This window comes from Sebastes umbrosus, chromosome 3, assembly GCF_015220745.1.
Source record: "Sebastes umbrosus isolate fSebUmb1 chromosome 3, fSebUmb1.pri, whole genome shotgun sequence".
Taxonomy (NCBI): Eukaryota; Metazoa; Chordata; class Actinopteri; order Perciformes; family Sebastidae; genus Sebastes; species Sebastes umbrosus.
Genome location: NC_051271.1, coordinates 32,407,368 through 32,428,364, shown reverse-complemented (window position 1 = coordinate 32,428,364; position 20,997 = coordinate 32,407,368).

Sequence of the window (20,997 nt, the reverse complement as noted above, 5' to 3'; positions counted from 1 at the left end):
GGAACTGTATACAAAATACATAAATGGAAATAAGATTGATTGGAATATATTCACCAGAAGTATAAAACATGACATGTCCATAAGGGATGAATGAAAAAGAAAATGCCACTAATTTGTGAGGGAAATGTCTTTATTCTTGGATTTTTGGGTTGCTCGAAAATATTTAATAAATATTGCCTGACATTGACTGATATATTTGACTTCCGGACATCTCCAGACTACATACATGCTGAAAATAAACAACTTATTACTGTATTAATTTAGATATTTATCAAAGTAAAAGTCCCTAAATGTATGATTCAACTTTTTCCCCATGTTCTAGTGTTAAAAAAGTTAACAAAAATTGCAATAAATCGTAAAATCGAATCGCAATACTTGTAGAATCACAATACTTTAAAATCACAATTCATATCGAATCGGCACCAAAGTATCGTGGTAGTATCGAATCAGGAGATAGTCCCAGCCCTAATGTCCACCCGGCATTATGTGAATCCATTTAGCTCCTTTTTAGCTCAGTTTTGTTCTCCACCAACATCACAGGGAAATATCTGACTCTTTAGCTGCTAAATGCTCCCCTATGTTCACCACCTAGTCACTAACTTTGTCTGCTGTTTGGTGGTGGATTGGTAGCGTATAGTTGGGTTTTGGTGCAAGTCTGGTGAGACAACACAGACACCTGACCACTGCAGTGTGTTTCAGCTGTGTAAACTTTTCTTGTTCAGTGTTTGTCTGTTCAAGGTTTGTGTTAGTTGAGCGGCTTTATATTGTTTGCTATTGTTCAGGTAATATTGCTAAGCTTTAATTGACTTTGAATTTCAATGCACTCCTGTCCTTGTGTAGGTGTGTGCGCCTGAGTCCGGAGGCGTGCACACTTAAATTACCTCCAGACATAATGCAGTATGTCATAGGTTAATAGAGCTAGAACTGCGTAACATTTCTTATGCATTATTGTTGTGGGCTTTGGTATGAGACTGTTTTGTCTGTGTGCCTTTGCATAATCGCTGTGTAGGAATTCGGTGCAGGACTAAATAGACTTGTCTTGGGCTGACTCATCTGTAATCATCCGGTGAGGCTGCTACAAGGTCTATTGGTGGTCGCTAAAGGACTGTGTGTCTACAAATGCGCGCAGCGGCGTACTACATATGTTTGTCTGATAAAGAAAAGCAGAAAAACACGATGCCATTTATCACTGATATATGTTGGATTCAGTCCATACAGCAAACCAAACACACACATCATCCCCACCGTGATGAAGCAATTATCTAAAACAATGATAAGCAGTGATGAAAAGACTCTTCCAGCCACTAGCTTTTGTCTTGAGCCTTTGATGTTGCCAAACTCCAGCCTCATTGTGCAACCAGGCAATGACACCACAAATGAGCCCCCTATCTCCGCTCAAAGTACAAACACGTTCACACAAACACACATAACTACAACTACAGAGAGAAACCTGCTGTAACGGGAAAACGCTCAGCACGCACACAAACACACACACACACACACACACACACACACACAACCACGTTCTATCAGTCTACTGGAATGGTAGTCTTCCAGATTATTGTGAGACAAAGCCGAGACAGAGTCACGGGGAATGAGCGCTTGTACATCAAAGCCAGCGTGGTTGATAGCGATCGTAGCTCGTGGCTGCATGGAAATGTGCAACGCGACACATCACTCTCAGCAGGCCTGGCTGATATTGGTCCTTGTGTGTGTGTGTGTGTGTGTGTGTGTGTGTGTGTAGGGGGGAGGGGGGGGAATTTGTCATCAAGTAGTCCATCCATCCATCTATCCAGTTCACCATCTTATATCTTATGAAGGACTCTGTCAATGACGTGTGTGTGTGTGTGTGTGCGTGCGTGTGTGTGTGTGTGTGTGTGTTGAGTGTGTGCGCTGTTTCTCTAATGATTCCCCATGGTGAGCAGGCCTGGGGCAGATGTGATGCACCAGATGTTATCCTTTATTTCTTCTTCCTCCTTTGCATCCCCCCGCTTCCTCCTGACAGACGTACAAATATGCAAATTAACCTTTTCCACTCCACCCCTCTTTTTAATAGACATATTTTTGTCTTTTATTTTAGGGTGGGGCAGGTGGTCTTTAGGGGGAGATAGCAGGTCAACAGTAGATGTCACATAAAAGTAGTGTACATCATCTGAAAGCTTGATACCGGAAGATTAATTTGAGATGCAGCTCAGCATTGTGTGTCAAGTTGTTCTGAAGGTTATCAGAAATTTAAAAAAAAGATCAATTAATTTATTAATTAATTAAAATAAATTGTGAAAGTGTATAATGGCGAAGGACATTATGAAAGAAGTATATAATGGCCATTCCCATGCTCACTTATGTTTCATAAATTGTTGCCGCAATGTTTGGGTTGACAACATTTGTTACACGGATTTGGTGCTAAATTGTTAAAAAAATCATCAATAATTCCTCCAAAGTACCACATAAAGACACCAAGAACACCATAGAAAAAGCCATGCTGTGATTTGGTATCAAAAACTTTTGATATTTGAAGATTTCTGCAAGAATTGCATTTTTCGGCGATTGGAGGGCAACGACTTCTGTTCTGGAAACTCAGAAACTTCTGATCAGAATCTCCCTTATGTCAATCTACCTAGGAAAGCCATCCATTCTCTGAATGCTCTAGGTCTCTAGTTTATGGCTGTAAAGTTTCATGAGGCTGTGATTATCCTAGAGGTCACCAGAGGTCATTTTATACAGTGAGGTCAAGTTTCAGAAAATGGTCTCGCTACAATAAAATGGCTACTATGGGGACAAACACCATCACACATGAATATAATTGGGCTCATTGGATCCACAAGTGTCTCAGCTTTACAGTGATACAATTTATTGAAATTCCAAGACTGTTTAGGGACCCCAGTATGCAGAAATATTCAAACACACCATTTTAGAATAGGCAAAAATAACACATTTGTACTGCATTCAAAAAACTGCATGTGATTATCATAAAGTGGGCATGTCTGTAAAGGGGAGGCACGTAGGTACCCACAGAACCCATTTTCATTCACATATCTTGAGGTCAGAGGTCAAGGGACCCCTTTTGAAAATGGCCATGCCAGTTTTTCCTTGCCAAAATTTTGCGTGACTTCGTAGCATTATTTAGCGTTAATCCCGACATGCTAGCACGGCATGATTCGGTGTTAGGTTTCCTAGTTTCATATGATACCAGTATCTTCACTCTAGCCCTAAAACTGAGCCTGCTACAGCCTCTGAAAACCAAAGTTGGCCGAGAACGCAGGCGCCCTTAAGGGGTGGAAGAGGTTAAGCATATACACATACATACAAATATATAAGCTTACAGAATCTGCTCCAAAAACTATCCATCTATCTTTGCTCCCAGCAAAATAAATTAATGAATTAATTAATTAATAAGCAGTCTGTGGTGAAAAATTACCAAATGACAAATTGCTTGGTGAAAATTGGACCTTGTGGCTAATTATGCCAAATACATGCAATTGTCTGCAACTGCAGGTAACCTGACAAATCTGAATTAATTACTTTGGTGCCGTGTAATGGATAGCGCTCTTCCCAAACGGGGCGAAGTAATGAATTACATTAGCAAGAAGCTATCGTTTAGCTGCCTCAAGCACAATCACTACTGTCTAATCTTTTATACATCCATTGTATTGTGATCATCCCCGATTCCAAGCTGTTCTGCAATCACCTGCCACAATATATTTTTTAGATTCTGCATCTCTGTATTCTTTTATTTCTTTATCTTAAAGTGCTTTGTGCTGGGAGACAAAGTGAATGAGTATCAGATGCCATTTTGGATGATGACGTTTGCACAGACGGTGGCTCTGAGTAGTCAAACAACCCTCTTTTGTCTTTTTGACGGATGGGAAAAAACGCAGAAAATCGAACCTGTTCCGAAAACTTTAATGACAGACGAAAGTTTCGGAGGTCGTATTTGTTTTTTGACGTGCGACAAACTTCGGACAAAAAATACAGACTCGGTGTGCAAAGGCCTCAATTACTACTACTATTAATACAGTACTACCACTCCTTCTATTACTGCAACTACTCAGTTTTGAGGGCAACACATTACAAGTTGTTTCTGTAATCACATTAATTGTCCCAGTAACACAGTATAGTACAGTATAAAGCACATGATGTTCAGTAATTACACTACATTTGTTGCGCTGCTGAACATTCTTTCTCATGCTACACATAACATTTTAGCAATTTTTGCCATGACGCATTGAATTTATCAGTCAGGGTAAAATTACTTTGCCTCATTGTCCCTTCAACTGACATTGAAGAAATATTAAAAAAATGTACAAAATGGCAAAGGAGGCCGGATGCTTTGATGAGCGGAGATGTCCTCATTGTTAAGGATTGACGTCACATCAAGACGAGAGTATCACAGTGAAATGTAGTCTGGGTCAGAATCACCTGCCCAATGCGGCGCACTCCAGAGGCAATCTGTCAAAGCACTCGGAACAGAAGGCGTGCACACGTCAAAGAGATGTCAAAAGATCCGTGTCTTTTTACGGATGATGGCAATGAAGCTTCGAGATCTGTTTTGCGCCGGTTGTGCAACAGTTACACAAATGAAGAGTGTCAGACGGCACGGCGTAAGCAATGCCAACCACCATCTGTCAGACAAATTGTGAGCAAGATACCAATGAAAGGTAAGGACGAGTTGACTTAAATAAAGTTACAGAACAGTAAAATAATAAGCAAGTAATACGTTTTTCTTAGTAACTTCCCCCAACAGTGACGATTGATGGTAATCACAGAGACAAAAACAAGGCTTCAGCAATTTGTACTTGGCCCACTGAATGAATAAAAGAAAAAACACATTCTGTTGCTACTTCATGAAGTAAAAGGAATTTTACCTTGAGAGAAGAGAAAGGTTTAGGTACAATAAGGAGTGGAGAGTAGAGGATCAGAGAGAAGTAACAAGAGCTTTTAGAATGAGCCCATGGCTGCGGAGGAGGAGAGGTGGAAGGAAAAAATGAAAGGAAACCTGTCTTCCTCAAGGATAAAGAAATCAAGAGGAGGATGTAGTTTGCTTTCAAAAATATTAAAGACACTCTCTCCTCTGCTCTCGAATAACATTCAAGGTTCCTGTAAAATCTGGAATAAGTGAAAGAAAAAAAAAAAGGTTTTCTATGAGCTCATATGTAGATATATGCGCCTTTTATATGCGATACAAGAACTTCTCTCACCAAACTGGGTGACACATCAAACCAGTCCCACATACAAGTCAATTTTGTGTGATTTCTTCGCATGTTAAACAACAGGGGGCCAAATTACATTGATTGTTCTGGAGAGACGAAGGCAGGCTGTTTTTTTTTTATTAAGTTGTCAACCGTGATAATGAGAGTTTTATAAATGTGGAACATTTACAAAATGCCGCAGGAGTGTGCCCAATTTAAGGCTGGCCCACACGAACGATTTTTAAAATCTTAACAGATTTTGAAAATGTGAGAGACCCCACACATAACACATTATGTTAAATTTAACAGTTTTGTTCCTATAGAGTGTGGAGAGCAACAATTTGGCCAAAACAGCCACCACATACTAACAGATTCCATTCATGAACAACAAGAGTCCCGACTCAAAAGAAAAAAGAAAATCTTGCAAAATCCGGCGCTGGTCCTTCATTTCTGAGCTCCATCTTACTACTACTTTATGCTGGTAGTTGTCCTTCCACTTCAGTCAGCTTAATGCAACATCAGGTTTGCTTTCCTAACTTTGTAAAACAAAATGCAACAAATAAAAACATAGCATATAAACTTATTTATTAAAAAACTCTTACTTCTTAAAACATTTTTTACATCTTAAAAAAATTCTTCAAAATTAACAGGAATTACAATTCAGGTACCTGTTTAAAGTAGCAACAAATTGTTCAAAACTTAAACAGGAATTAAAATGTCAGTATACGTATAATATGTATAGTATATAAACATAGAATTGAATTCAATAGATCGGTCCCATTGTCACCGATACCCGATCCAGCTATTTGAGTCAGTATCGCCAGGATGGACTTCCGAGCCGATCGGGGCACGTAAAAAACACTCTTAACATACCTCACGCTACAGGAATATCTGAAACGATAATCTGTAGAACTATCCAAAAATCAGGGCTTTGCTGACGATCGTCGGGAGGGGGGAATTGGGCCTAAAAGTGGATTGATCCTCTTGTAGTGTGTACCCGGCATTACAGAACTAAGGGAGGGGGCGGGGTTCAGAGAGAGGGCAACACAGATGAGAAAAATAGTGGTTAAAAGGAAGTGAGGGTAATAGCAAGTTGACAGGTCAGGAGAGAAAGTATAGAGGGGGGGGTGAAGGAGACCGGCAGTCATTGCAGTATACCACCACGACCTGTCTTGAAAAATGGGAGATGGACAAAAAAAGGTCTGTGTTCAAGAGCAGGGAAACATGTAATCTGATGCTACAGTATTCATTCAGCCTCTGTTGTTGGTTGATGCTTTCACAGACATAGAGAAACGCAGTTGTATTGGAGGAATGGTTCGGGGACAGAATACAACAGGCAAAATGTGAAGGATACAGTATACAGAAAACGACTTGACTCCAGTTGGAGGAACTCATTGCATTCAAGGAGAATGGAAATAGGGAGTCGGTATACCTGTAAATGCAACAACTGAAAATCAAGGTGACAGTGTGTATGCGTGTGTGTATGTGTGTGTGTGTGTGTGTGTGTGTGTGTGTGTGTGTGTGTGCGTGTGCGTGTGTGTGCGTGTGTGTGCGTGTGTGTGTGCGCGTGCGTGTGCGCGTGCGTGTGGGTGTGTGTGCGTGTGGGTGTGTGTGTGTGCATGCAGGAACACATGAGTGAAAAGACAGACATAGGTGAGAGGAAGAGCTGTGAAATTGTGAAATATGATTTTCACACATCGCACATTTATTCAGCGTCTTTTTGTCATTTTTATTGCCACTGACGCTTCGCGTGCACTCTTGCTCTGCTATGTATAGATTCAGTGATTGTGACAAGGGAGACAAAAGCTCCATCTCGATTCAGGGGGCCGCATCCGCCGAAGGATACAGTGTTACCCTTCGGAGGACCTGAAGGCCAGGCCGTGCTTCCTCCTCTTCCTCCCTGTGCTTGTTTACTAATTAACTAACTAAGCCCACACATGGGGAGAGATGCAAATTATAACAGGGAGTAGTCCCTATTAAACACCCAGTTATACACAGGGTGAGAAAATAATGGAAGCACCATGGGAAAGGATTTTAAAAGATAGACAGATCCATGAGGTTTGGATTATGTCGAGTCTGTCTTAATACAATATTCAGAAATGCACATTGAGTGTGTTATCGGTCGCCAAAATCATCCCTCCTGTCTTTACTGACCAGGATGTGACTCCTTAGTACAGAATCCACAGTCCTTGTTCTGTGCCAAAAAAAATCATCAGTAGCTTAATTAGTTAGTTTCTGGCCATCTGACAAGTCCAATATTCACACTTTTTTTTAGCTCTCTTCTGCTGTACACCTACTCTTCGGGGAAATATCTGGCTGCTAAATGCTGAACTGTGATCACGAGACAGTCGCTATCTTCATCTGTTTGCCGTTTGCTACTGGACAGGTAGAATATGGTGATTTTTTTAGGGCTGTCAATCAATTAAAATATTTAATTGCAATTAATCAGGATTGTTCATAGTTAATCAAGATTAATTGCAAATTAATCACACATTTTTTCTCCGTTCAAAATGTACCTTAAAGGGAGATTTGTCAAGTATTTAATACTCTTATCAACATGGGAGTGAGCAAATATGCTGCTTTATGCCAATGTATGTATATATTTATTATTGGAAATCAATTAACAACACAAAACAATCACAAATATTGTCCAGAAACCCTCACAGGTACTGCACTTAGCATAAAAAATATGCTCAAATCATAACATGGCAAACTGCAGCCCAACAGCCAACAACAGCTGTCAGTGTGTCAGTGTGCTGACTTGACTATGACTTCCCAAACTGCATGTGATTATCATAAAGTGGGCATGTCTGTAAAGGGGAGACTCGTGGGTACCCGTAGAACCCATTTTCATTCACATATCTTGAGGTCAGAGGTCAAGGGACCCCTTTGAAAATGGCCATGACAGTTTTTCCTCACCAAAATTAGCGCAAGTTTTGGAGCATTATTTATCTTCCTTCACGACAGCTGGTTCGGACCAATGGATTCTTTAGGTTTTCTTGTTTTATATGATGCCAGTATCTTCTCTCTAGCTTTACAACTGAGCCCGCTACAACTTAGAAATCACAAGTTGCACTCGTGCTTTAAAGATGTTAGTGGCGTTAAAACAAATTTGCGTTAACACACTATTATCGCGTTAACTTTGACAGCCCTAGTTCTTGGCCATCTAACAAGTCCAATTTTCACTCTTCTTTTAGCTCTCTTCTGCTCTACACCTACTCTTTCAGTAAATATCTGTCTCTTTAGCTGCTGAATGCTGAACAGTGTTCACAAGACAGTCACTATTTCTATTACTAGAGAGAGCTGTGAGAATGAACCAAAACAGTTAAATTGTGGCCCGTAAAACCAAAACATGAGAAGACGCCAAAAAGCTCAATCAAGCTGAGAGGAACTGTGAAGTCCTGTGTAAATTGTTTGTCTGTCATTACGAGCGACACCATTCATATTACATGAAAAAATATAAGAGCAGCTTTAATTTGAGTGAAAGCTAATATGAGGCCAAAGAGTACAGAAGCAAAGGTACAAATCTATGGTGCTTTTTTTGGCTAGATGGTGCATTTTGGACTGAAAACACCAATGATTCTGTGGCCATGGATGTATAAAGAGACGTCTGTAAATCACAGGATGTTTTTTTTTCAGGTAAATTATCTTCCCAGTATGACTACTTAAAAAGCCCTCATTTAAATCATTATGTCCTAAAAGTTGTAAAATGAAGTAATAGCTGAATCCGGTTATTTTCCTTGATATATTGGCTATATTTCATCACTTTTATTATCTTATAATACACCCATGGGCTGTATGCTGTAACCTGTACCGTGGTGGATGTATGAACGTCTCTGTTCCCAAACAACCGGCTATCGGCCAGTAGCTAGTAGTGCTAGTAGCATGACATGAACAGAATTTAATGTAGTTGTAGGCTATTTACTAACACGCAGGGCAAAAGCACAGGACACATCCTCTTATACATCCATGGTCTGTGGTCTAATGAACATCTATTTTGGAGTTCCTTGAGTCCTCAGTAGCTCTGCTGCTGGGCGCTGCAATGGAACGACCAATTGGCTTTCACTTCTTGTCAATATACATTCTTTGATGAGGCTTTAGCAGTCAGAGTTAGCCAAATCAAGCCGGTGTATTCGTCCTCGTAGTCGCTAGTGTTTTGTCCTGGTAACGTGACTACCAGGAGGTATCCGTCCGCAGTGGCAGAGCAAGGAAACACTGTAACTTCACTGTAAGATTCTGAAGCCTATATTAGTAGTCAATAACTCTCTCAACAGACATTTTGCATGTTAGTATTGTATTATGACAGACTTAAATTAGTAAAGGAATCTTTGAAGTTCCTCAATCACAAACACTAATAATAATAATAATAATAATAAACACAAATAAATGGAGATGGCAGGGTAATAATTGGAAAAAGGGATCTACTGTACATATTTATGTGCACATGTACATGCATGACCGGTTTGATCCTGATCTATCACTGTGGTTGTGTAGCATGGTTTCAGGCTGTCGATGACCCGTGTTGTGGCCCTGAGTCCATCTCCCGTTTCACGTTTGCTCCTTTGTGAATTTTTAATGAGAAATCAAGGTTTTGAAAGATGAGCCCTGTGATGGCACTTTGACCCACACTGCTGCCTCTGCATCTTGAAGGAAACTTGCAGTAAATACAGCTGCCCGTAATTGCATGGCAAATACTCACTTTGGTTGAATGCCAATTAGTAGCATCTGTCAGCTTTAAAAAGAGGTCTGGCAATCAGCGCTTTCATCACAACACAAGAGACACAACTGGGCAAATTTTCTTAAAGCTGCCACTTAAAGCTACAGGAAAGTCAAAATTGTGACTTTTTAACAAAATAGTTTTTTTTTTGTTGTGCCTAACGTTTGTAATCTTTAGCTATTGTATTCTATTCGTCACCATGAACTATATTTTTCATTATAATTTTCTTTGTTAAAATGTACACACAGGACTCAGCCTCAAAGCCACGGAGCACTTGTGGGATGCAGCCAGGGGAGATGTGGCTGTGGCAGTGGGGTGTGGTGCATCTGTCTGGGCTGGCATGCAGCTGGAGCTGGCATGCTGCTGCAGTCGCAGCTGCAGGTAATTGGGTCGTCAGTACTAATGTCTATTTATCTCACCCGCAGTGAAGCTGGTGCGGCTCCCTGCTGGTGTCTTCACGCACTGGCAGAACATTCTCTGGACTAGACAGCGTCATGGCCCACCATTCGCTGTTAGCCTCGGTATATATTATATACAGGACAGCAACACACTCCAGGTTGATATTCTGGACTGCACACATGTGCCTTCTGATGACCATCTGTCTGTCTTTTGACTAGCCTGCCTACTTGCCGTACCCCGCAGATTTGCTTGCCTTGTCTGCCAGCCATTGCTGACCATGTAAAGAGTCAGCTTTTAGGTGCCAAATCTGTGTGATCGAGTGTTACGGAAGAGAGAGTGTGATTTAAGATTATATAGAGAGAGAGCGTAGTTATATTTTGTTCAAAAGGTTTAGTCCAACTGAAATTAAACTACATGTTTTTCTGCTACAGCATGCAGATCTGCTTTATAATTCATCCTTTGCTAAGCCCCTCCACCCCCTTGGTTACTGTTGCTAGGCCTGTCAAGCTTTCACACCCGGCATGTCAATATCGCATTTTTAAAGTTATCTGTGAGAGAGAGATATTCCTAAGGAAATAATTGCAGATTTCTAGAATAATTGGGGGGTGTCATGATTCTCCAAATCCACGATTCAATTTGACTTTTTGATTTTAAGGTCATGATTCGATTTGATTATCGATTTAAAGTTCGATGAACGCTGTTTTCTTTGGTTGCTGCAGTCTCTAAATCTTCTGCAGCCTACAAAGCTGTAGTTTTTCTGTCAACGACACGTTCGTTGTTTACATAACTCACGAGGAAGGCAAAATGTCTCCACACCTGACTTAAGGGAAGCGGGAGGATTTTCCAGTTATGTTGTTTCTCCGTCATCTCTGACTCCAGCAGTTGCCATGGCGTCTCAAAGTGCAGCAGCAGGCTATCGGTAAGATACGCTGTGTCGTCTTTGAAGTGTTGTTGTTTTTTCCTTCGGATGCACACAAGTAAGCAGGGGCGAAGAGAAAAACATTTTTCTGGGAGAATCGCCGATCCTGCTTTTGATTTCAATGGTCGAAATTGGAATCTAATTTTGATAGTTTTTTGATCAAGAATGGAAATCGTGACACCCCTCGGAATAATCCTTCTAAAATATCAGAGACTAGTAAACAGAAAGGACTATATTATGCATTTGAGAGCTACGTACATTCACAGTATAGGCTAATTTGTTGGCAGAGTATTGTGAATGAAGAGGTTAATAAAGTTAAGGGAATAGCTCAACGGTGGTCCCAATGCAAGCATCAGACAACAGGAACAACAATGTTGCTGCACAGGATATGCAGTTAAGTTAATGTTAAGTTATGACTCCCAATGGGCTTGATCCATACCCTGGATCCCACAATTTAATAATAATTTAATTTTTCAACCATCTTTGTTTGTTGTCTATGGATTCAGCCGTCAGTGAGGTCTTCGACACTGTTTAATCCATATCCAACATCTCTACTCTTGTATTTTTGGCTTTGGAAAAGCGAAAAACATATGACGTCCCCTCTAAACTTAGAGGATATCTGCAGGTTCCATACACTCCCCTGAAAGCTTGACAGGCTTCCTGCGCCTAATTACGGCTGCTAACGTAGGATTGGACAGTGGCCGTTTTAGGGAGGGGCTTAGCGAAGGGTCAATTAACCTGCCCTGTCCTTTTGTTTGTTTTGTTTTTTTTTCGTGGTGGTGCTCCTTATGTGCATTTAGCAGTCAGCTGCAGTTGCATAAAGCATTGTATCATCTTTTTTATTACAGTATTGGTTGCCAGTGTCACTGACAACATAACATATAAAGAGCAGAGTTTAAACCACAATGCTCTCTAGCTAATGTCTCCCTTCGCATCTACAAGCATGGACTTGTCTTGTAGCACCTCAAGTTGCTTGATTAGCTGCTAACCGAGGATCCACCAGGGATGACATCAGTTTGCAGGCTCGTTAAATGAGCCAGCTAATTGAGACCAGTCTTGGTCTTGAGTCCGGTCTATTGAGAACTGGTCAAGTTGTTCGTGGCAGCTCAGCAGGCAGAGAGAGAGACAGCGGGGGAAAACAATATGTAGAACAAGCACACACACACACACTCACCTGTGCAAATATATACCGGCAATCACCGGTTGTTGGGCTGACGGTGGCCGGTCAGACATTTTTTTACACATCGCCCAACCCTCTGGCTTTTTCTTGATTTTGCCTCAACCCCTGGATCCAAGCTCCTACTCAGTTCACTATACTTTTTTTCACATCTTGCTGATGGCTGGTTAATACCAGAGGTGGGTCGTAATGCGTAACGCAAATGAGTATGTTTTATGTTACGGTTCATAATCTACCTTTATCTTTCTTATTTTTATTTTTGTATTTGCTATTTGTACCTTTGATACAACTAGTATGTTATCTACAACAAGAGAGGGAACACGGGAGTGAGCAAATATGCTTGCTTTATGCAAATTTATGTATATATTTATTATTGGAAATCACAAAACAATCACAAATATGTCCAGAAACCCTCACGAGTACTGCGTTTAGCATAACAAATATGCTCAAATCATAACATGGCAAACTGCAGCTCAACAGGCAACAACAGCTGTCAGTGTGTCAGTGTGCTGACTTGACTATGACTTGCCCCAAACTGCATGGGATTATCATAAAATGGTCATGTCTGTAAAGGGGAGACTCGTGGGTACCCATAGAACACATATCGTTCACATATCTTGAGGTCAGAGGTCAAGGAACCCCTTTGAAAATAGCGATGTCAGTTTCTCCTTGACAAAATGTAACATAAATTTGGAGCGTTATTTACCCTCCTTCGCGACAAGCTAGTATGACATGGTTAGTACCGCATGGTTATGGACTCCTTCGGTTTTCTAGTTTCTAGATACCTCTTCACTCTAGATTTAAAACTGAGCCTGCTACAATTTAAAAATCACAATTTGCGATAATGCTAAATAAATTAATGGCGTTAAAATTTATTTGCATTAACGTGATATTATTGTGTTACCTTTGACAGCCCTACTTTGCATGCATTTACCAAAATGAGCTGTTATGCAAGCTGTGTGTGCACTGTTACCCAGGAGAGCAGAGCATTAGCATTTGAAAGACACTATTAACTATTATGGTCTTGAACAGGACTCAATTTACTCTAGACTCGGCTCTGACTTGATCTCAACTGCCTTTGGACTTGGTCTTGACTTAGACTCGACTGGACCTGGTCTTGGTCTTGACTCGGACTCCACTGGACCTGGTCTTGGACTTGACTTGGACTCGATTAAATTGGTGTTGACGACAGCCCTGATTTAGAAGCTTAATGGTGTAGCCATTACTCCTCAGTGCCACTAATGGATGTATTATAAGAACTGGATACTGGACTCAAAGACTGTGCACGTCCACTTGAATGAAAATGGATTGCTGAGAGCATAAGCCCAAAATGTTTTATAAATTCTGGGATTACCTCTTCGTTGTGTGCCCCACTGCTCATGCGCATTAGTCTTTCTCACATAGGCCCTGCCTGCAAATTCCCACTCGGCCCATACACTTAGATTAGGATTACGTTAGGCACTTTAAAATCACCACTCTAGATTAAAAAGAAGAAACAATAATACAAAGAGTGAAAGGGGCCACTGGGACATATTGGCAAAAGTGGCAGCTCTCTTAATACACACATGGTGCCACTACTAACAAAATACTGTCTTTGATTGGCTTAAAGGATACAGCTACCAGCGCAACTTGTCGTGTCAACTGTCAGTCACACACGTACAATGGCCTGCCCACTATATATAAATATACAGTATACATACTCATTGATCACAGAGATATTGTGCGAGTTTGCTTGCAAACATAGTTCCTAGTTGATTAATCGGATGTGTATATTAAAGATTTTATTGGTTGAACCTTTCCTTTCACATAGACAAAGAATTGGTAGATCACTGTGTCCACATGTCCCTGAAGTGGACAGCTCGAAACATGTCCCTGAAGTGGACAGCTAGAAACATGTCTTATAGCTTTTCTCATTAGCTCCAACATTTCCTCCTCACTGAAAAGTGTATGTGTGTGTGTGTGTGAGAGGGAGAGAGAGAGAGAGAGAGAGCTTCCTTCTCCCTCACTGGCAGCTATTGATTGAGTCTGTGGGGCTGAGAAACAAGATATCACACAGCAACCAATCTCAGTTTGGATTATGTCATATCTCTCTCTCTCTAGCTTTTCCCTCCACTACTCTGGATTCCCTTCACTCAAGTGGACAGATCCTCAAGGTGGAAAGAAGCTCACCACACATCCCTAGATATCGAACTCCCCAGTGAATCTGTACAAATCATTTTTAGAGTCTGCCAATTATACAGGGGGGCTCTAAACTTTGAAGACTTCAAGGACTTTTTTAAAGTCTAAGGTAAATTTAACTTCAGGTCCAGCGAACATACCTCAGTAACATGTCATAAAATAACCGTCAGAACTGACCATTCGTTAAGTGCCTCCCTAGAACGGCCGCTGTCAAATCCTATGTTAACAACCGTAACCAGGCCATGGATGTATAAAGAGAACTGGATACAGCATTGTAGGCGGGATCCAGTTCATTCCTATGAAAGTTGCTCAGTGGTGCATGAAGCCAAAATGGCTCGATTGTCAAATGATAAAGTACCCGGATCTTCCTGCAATCTCACGCATCCATTGGGCTCATAGAGCAGGCGCAGTAGCGTTTTCTTTATTCCCACCTCCAAGCCTTAGGACCAGCTTACTGTATCTCTAAAATGAGTATTGTAGTCCTTTCTGTCTACTTCTCTCTGATATTTCAGAACGATTATTCCAGAAATCTGCCATTATTTCCTTTGGAATATCTCTCACTCATATCGTTGAAAATGCCATATTGACATGCCAGTTGCGAAAGCTTGGCTTGGCGAATGGGCTGATCTATGTACTCTATGCTTTTGTCAGCACAACTTGCTAGAAAATTGAAAGCAGGTAGTGTCTTTCACTCTGTGCACGTGCCCCGACAGTAAATAAACTATGTTTTCGTTGCTTTAGCGCAAATATAGGCCTGCAGTGATTATGGCTGTGCAGCTTTGGTTTTACCAGCCACCGTCACCCCGGCGACCAGAGCCACATCGCTTTGTTTATTTGTGACATCCTTTGCATTATATGTGTGGCCCCCTTTATTTCATTTGCATGTAAAGGAATGGCTACCATACTAGTCTGACTGAACTTCATTTGAACTTGCGGGCAACCTCATTATGGACGAGGCGCTCCCACCACTGAGCAATTTGTATGTACAGATGCGACTGGACAAGCACCAACTGTAATTTGGTATAAGCGTTCCTTTGGACAAGCACCAACCGTCCAGCAGGCTTTCATGAATGAGTGAGTAAAAGCAATTTACGACAACCTGACAGCCCACAATGCCAGTCTGCAGTGCCATGCACCGACTAAACAATATAAATCCTTTCCTATTTTCCTACATGCATTTTCCAGCATGTTTCCAGTACCACACAAATACATCTGCATGATAAACAAGACTAAAAGTATATATAGTAGTAAAGCTAGCAGCTCTGTGAGGCTGTACTTAGGCACAGTGGTGCTTTGAGTCAAATGCTAACGCAAGCATGGCAACATGCTCACAATGACAATGCTAAAGTGCTGACGTTTAGCAGGTACAATATGCCCGATGTTCACTATCTTAGTTTAGTGTGTTAGCATGCTAACAGTTGCTAATTAGTGCTAAACACAAAGTTCAGCTAAGGCTGATGTGAATGTCAATAGTTTTGCAGGTATTTAATCATAAAGCAAAGTATTACACAAATTGAAATTTTGACCAGACAATGGTGAAAAGTTAAAGAATCAGAAATTGTTAGAATCCATCCTGAGGGGGACATGAATATCTGTCACAGGTCTTACACATGACCTCTTATGACACTGCTTTAAAAATCGATTCCTCCTTCTCAGATTGTTTCATTAAAAAGATTTTTAGAGCCCCATAAGTTTTGAAAGTCAGCATTATTTTGTGTTTTTTCTTTCTTATCTCTTTAACTCTTTAAAAACTGAACTCCTGCGGGTGGCTGCGGGAAATCTTTGTTTGCATGATCCTGTTTTCACACTCATAGCGAGCGAGGTGGTGCTCCTCATCTCTGTCAAAATGTATTGAGAAAACATGTTTTTATCTCACGAAATATTCTGCTTCAACCCATATTTGTTGGCGTTTAGTCTTTCAAAAAAAACACTTTCACTGTGGTAGAAAAAAGTCATAAAATATGACAAAAACCTCAATAGAAGCTTTGATTATAGAAAAAAAGGACATTTGGTACCTAATGGCTTGGTCTGAGCCAGGACATATTAGCTGAATTTTAATTAAGTATTCGCAGCATTGGCATGTAAACTTTTTGTATAATATAAGTTTATATTTAAGTTGTCTTGCTATTAATTAATGAATTTATGTATTAGGCATATATCCCAACGGACATTTTGGCCGTTGATAATTTTATCTGCCGCGGGGTGATCTAGCTCGCTAATTCTTGTCTCATTTGTGGTCTAATAGACAGTAATTAATCAAATTCAATGCCTCATATCGCTATTTTCCAAGCTACTGTAGCTGTCATATTTCACGGAGACGGACCTTCTTTTCTGCCACTTTGGATTCAGGATTTAATCAATCAATCAACATTAATACACAAACTATCAAAACGTAGGCTTCGTGGACCGGAAGTTCTGTAAATCTCGATTGCTCTTCCTCGACAACCGGATGTGTGTCTCTATAAACTGAAATTGAACTGTGAGAACTGAATGTGTGAAGTATAGAGAGTTGAATTTTCAGTGAGGATCAAATACAGTTTCAGAGCAAATTAATTCAATTTCATAATATTACATTCAGTTTCAGGTTTGTTGGAATTCAGTTCCAGGCTAATAAATTCAATTCCAAATTATGCTATTTTTCAACTCAATAAATTCAGGATAAACAATACAAATTCAAATTGTGTGATTCAAATTCAGTTATTTAATGCAATATTAAACTTGAGCAATTCAAATGAAAATATAAATGATTCAAATAAATTTCCTATTGACACACATTTCTGCCTATATGTATGGTGGTATCTACTGCTGTAACTGTACATATTTAATCAACCTACAACTGCGATTGGGTGTGGTTTCAGCGCCTTCAGCGGACACGCCCCCAGCCTTTCAGAGCACAGAATACTGCTTATTTTTTCATGATTTTGATACCTAATTGCATATACTTTGTGATTTTTTTAATCATTAAAATTTGGCTGGGTGGTTAATAACAAATTTTTTTCTGTGGTGTGTTATTTTGGATTTATTTTGGCTTGTAAATGAGGTGCCTTGACAGCGGTGTGTGTCATCGGAATGTTTTCTAGATGCTTGTGGCTTTTTTACAGATTGATAGAGTTGACGGAGTGACTGAAGAGTCGATGAGCTGCATTGGCATTATTAGTTTTTATGTGGGTTATGTCACGCATCAGTGTACCACACATCACATGCTATTTGTAACTCTTTATACAGTAGAGATGTATTGACCTCCTGTATCTCCTGTAAAAAAACTTTGTCAGAGAAATCTCCTCAGGTACAACCTCAGTATGTGCACAATAGATACTATTCTACTGTATTTTTCATGTTGCACCAACATTAAAAAACATCTGTAAGAATTAGTGGTGAGACTACAAAGGCTCACTGTCATTTAGTATGCTATTTGATGTAAATAACGCGCCTTACATGACAAGAGATGTCATTTCATGAACAATTCACGCATAAGTAATGCATGACACACTGTTTCCTGCAGGGTTTTGTGCTCGAGACGGTGTTGCCGTTTCATGTTGCTTAGAAGTGAGATGTTGAATGAAATGCCGCGAATAAAAAACGTGCAGAATATGAAATCACAAGATTCAGATGTGTATCAAGATAGATGTGATTTCATTACGTATTCAGCTGTGTACATAAGAAAAAGCATCTTTTTGTTGTGAGGCCTGTCAATGTGGTTCAGTCGTGAGGCAGAGGAAGTTTTAAAGGACTTCTTCAGATCTCTGGCTGCATTCGTTGTGAGAACGCTTTATATCAATGTCCAGGACCCTGAATTAAAAGCAGGAATAAAAAAAAGGGTAAAAGTTGTGATCGAAGACTAGGAGGTCAAGGTGGAGGCGAGTCTTGTTAATATTGATAAATCTCTTTTCTTCAAAGGCTAAACCTGCCGGCCTCATCATTACAACGCGCCTGTCTCACTCTTTCACTCTGACAGGCAAGGAGCAGAGATATTTTTATTTAATCAAGATCTCCTCTCTGTTTTCAGCAAAGGAGTTTTTTTTTTTTTTCTTTAATAAGATTTTCTTGAATATTAAAAGGAAAATGAAACTATGTTAATAATATAAGGGAGCTTCCTTCTGCTTATATGTGGCAATAATTAAGTCCCTGGAGTGGTGCTGGGTGAATGTGTGTCTTCTGGTGTGCGCGTGTGTGCATACTGTAAGCACATGTTTAATAAAGTAATGTCAGTTGTTAACTATTTTTAATGAGTTTTGCACAGAGCTCTTCATCTTCTTACAATCCTAATTCAGCCTTCGCTGTCTATCACGCAGAGATATGTTTCCTGATGAGGACACTCTGTGTGCTTTTGTGCTAATTTTATGCACAACTCAGTTGCGGCAGCACCTGCAATTAATGGAAATCAATTATGTGCCCGCCCTGAGACTGCAATAGGTGGAAAGTTTTAAGTTAATTGCCGTCTCAGTAACAGAAAGTTTCCACTGGTCATATATTGAGCATCGGATTTTTAACCCTAATATGCAGAATGCACTAGCAAATGCCAGGTCCGATGGCAAAAGCAAATACAGGTGCATGTTAGATTCAAGCCCAAATTAACTGTGAGCTGCTTATGGATATGGACCCCACTTCCAAAATGAGGATAAAACTGGCCATGCATAGGTAATCCTACCTTAATTGGGGTTTGGCAGAAATGTAATATGGCACACATGGTAATGATCTGTGGGCTTGATTATGCAAACGGGGCCCAGTCACAGAGAGAACAGGATTTTACAAACAATGTGCTTTTGTGGTGTGACTGACCGATTGTTGTGGATGCCATAAGCTCTGAATTTGGCTAAACATGGGACATTCTGACAAAAAAGAGCAGAGGAAATATTACCATTTTGGATTCTTCCCAGTAGAGCCCTTGAATTTCAAATACCCTAACTGTGGTAATAGACTGATATACAACAAGATTCAGTGAATACCAAGTAAACTGGGAAAAAAAAGTTCGGAAACTTGTGTTTGGTCGGTTATTTCTCTATTTCTGTTTACCATTGGCAGAGCATTTTGGCAAATTTTTCTTGGGCGCTACCCACATAATCAGCTGTGCTGCTCATCCCACAAATGCATGATCCTTACAAGTTGGACATCATTGTGAAGGTAAATAAACAGGCTTTCCAACGATGTAAAATACAATACCAATTAGCATTGTAACAACAGAGAAATAATCCACCAAACACAAGTTTCCGAACTTTTCTTTATATGGTTAGACCGTGTACTGTCGGTGAATTTTGGCTAAATTGTTACACAAATAATGGTCGTCTATAATGTTAAATCCAGCGGTACATGTCCACCAGGTCCGGCGAGGACACTAGGGGATGCATTGCTCCCCTCAACTGGCCGTTCAAGCGGTGACGTAACCTATCGTGCAATGCCTGTTTCAAACAGGAAATAACATGGCAGCCTGCTCATAAACTTTCTGTTATTCCGTCTAAAGAGCAACGGCCAATGAGGAAACTCCAACACTCGACCAACCAATCGTGTAACTTCATCACTCAGTCACTCACTCAGTGACAGACTTTTGCGTTTGCAGGGTGTGGCCCTCTGCAGTCCAGCCACAGACATAATGTTGATTTTTGTTGGGGCAGGGTCATTTAAATTATAATCTTTAAGATTTTGATGAAATCAAACCCTGTTTTGACACTATTATGGTGAGTATTTTTTTTTTTCAGCTATAGCCATTCTAAGTATTTACAGTTCCTCTCTATATCATAGTTTTCATTGTTAGTGGCGGAGTCCGCCATTCCCATACTGGATTCAAATTGGGAGATTTCTGATTGTGTTTCACCCACTGTATATAAAACGTGGACATAGTCAACGTGACGTCATCCATTGGTTTGTGGACTGCCGTTTTCAAGCCTCGAGTTCGGCATTTTGGCTGCAGCCATCTTGGTTTTTGGCAGTCTGCATCTTGTTTTTTTGCCACCAGAAGTGACATGAGAGGGTGGAGCTATGTACAACCGAATGCTGAGTCAGACAGTTTTAGGCGACCAAATGTTACAATTAACTTTCATGAACTGAAAATAGACTTCTATACAATCAGACTTGCAACCAGAGGAGTCGCCCCCTGCTGGCTATTAGAAAGAATGCAAGTTTAAGGCACTTATGCATTGGCTTGACTTCTCAGACCCGGAGGTTACCCACTGGTTTGTCGTGGCGTTTCTCACTGGTTTGAAGTGCGCAGGTCTCAGCTGGAAAAAGTGATGTCACATACTTCCATGCACCAATCAACATGTGATGACAGTTGGTGGGTTGTTTGCACTGTCAATCAATAACTTATTTTTTTTCCTTATGAAAACAAGTTTTGCGTGGCTTTGAATCCTTAGAAGGTTCAGAAAGACATGATTTTTCTTTTGAGTTTGTCTTTTGAACACACAACATGACTGTATTATGCCAG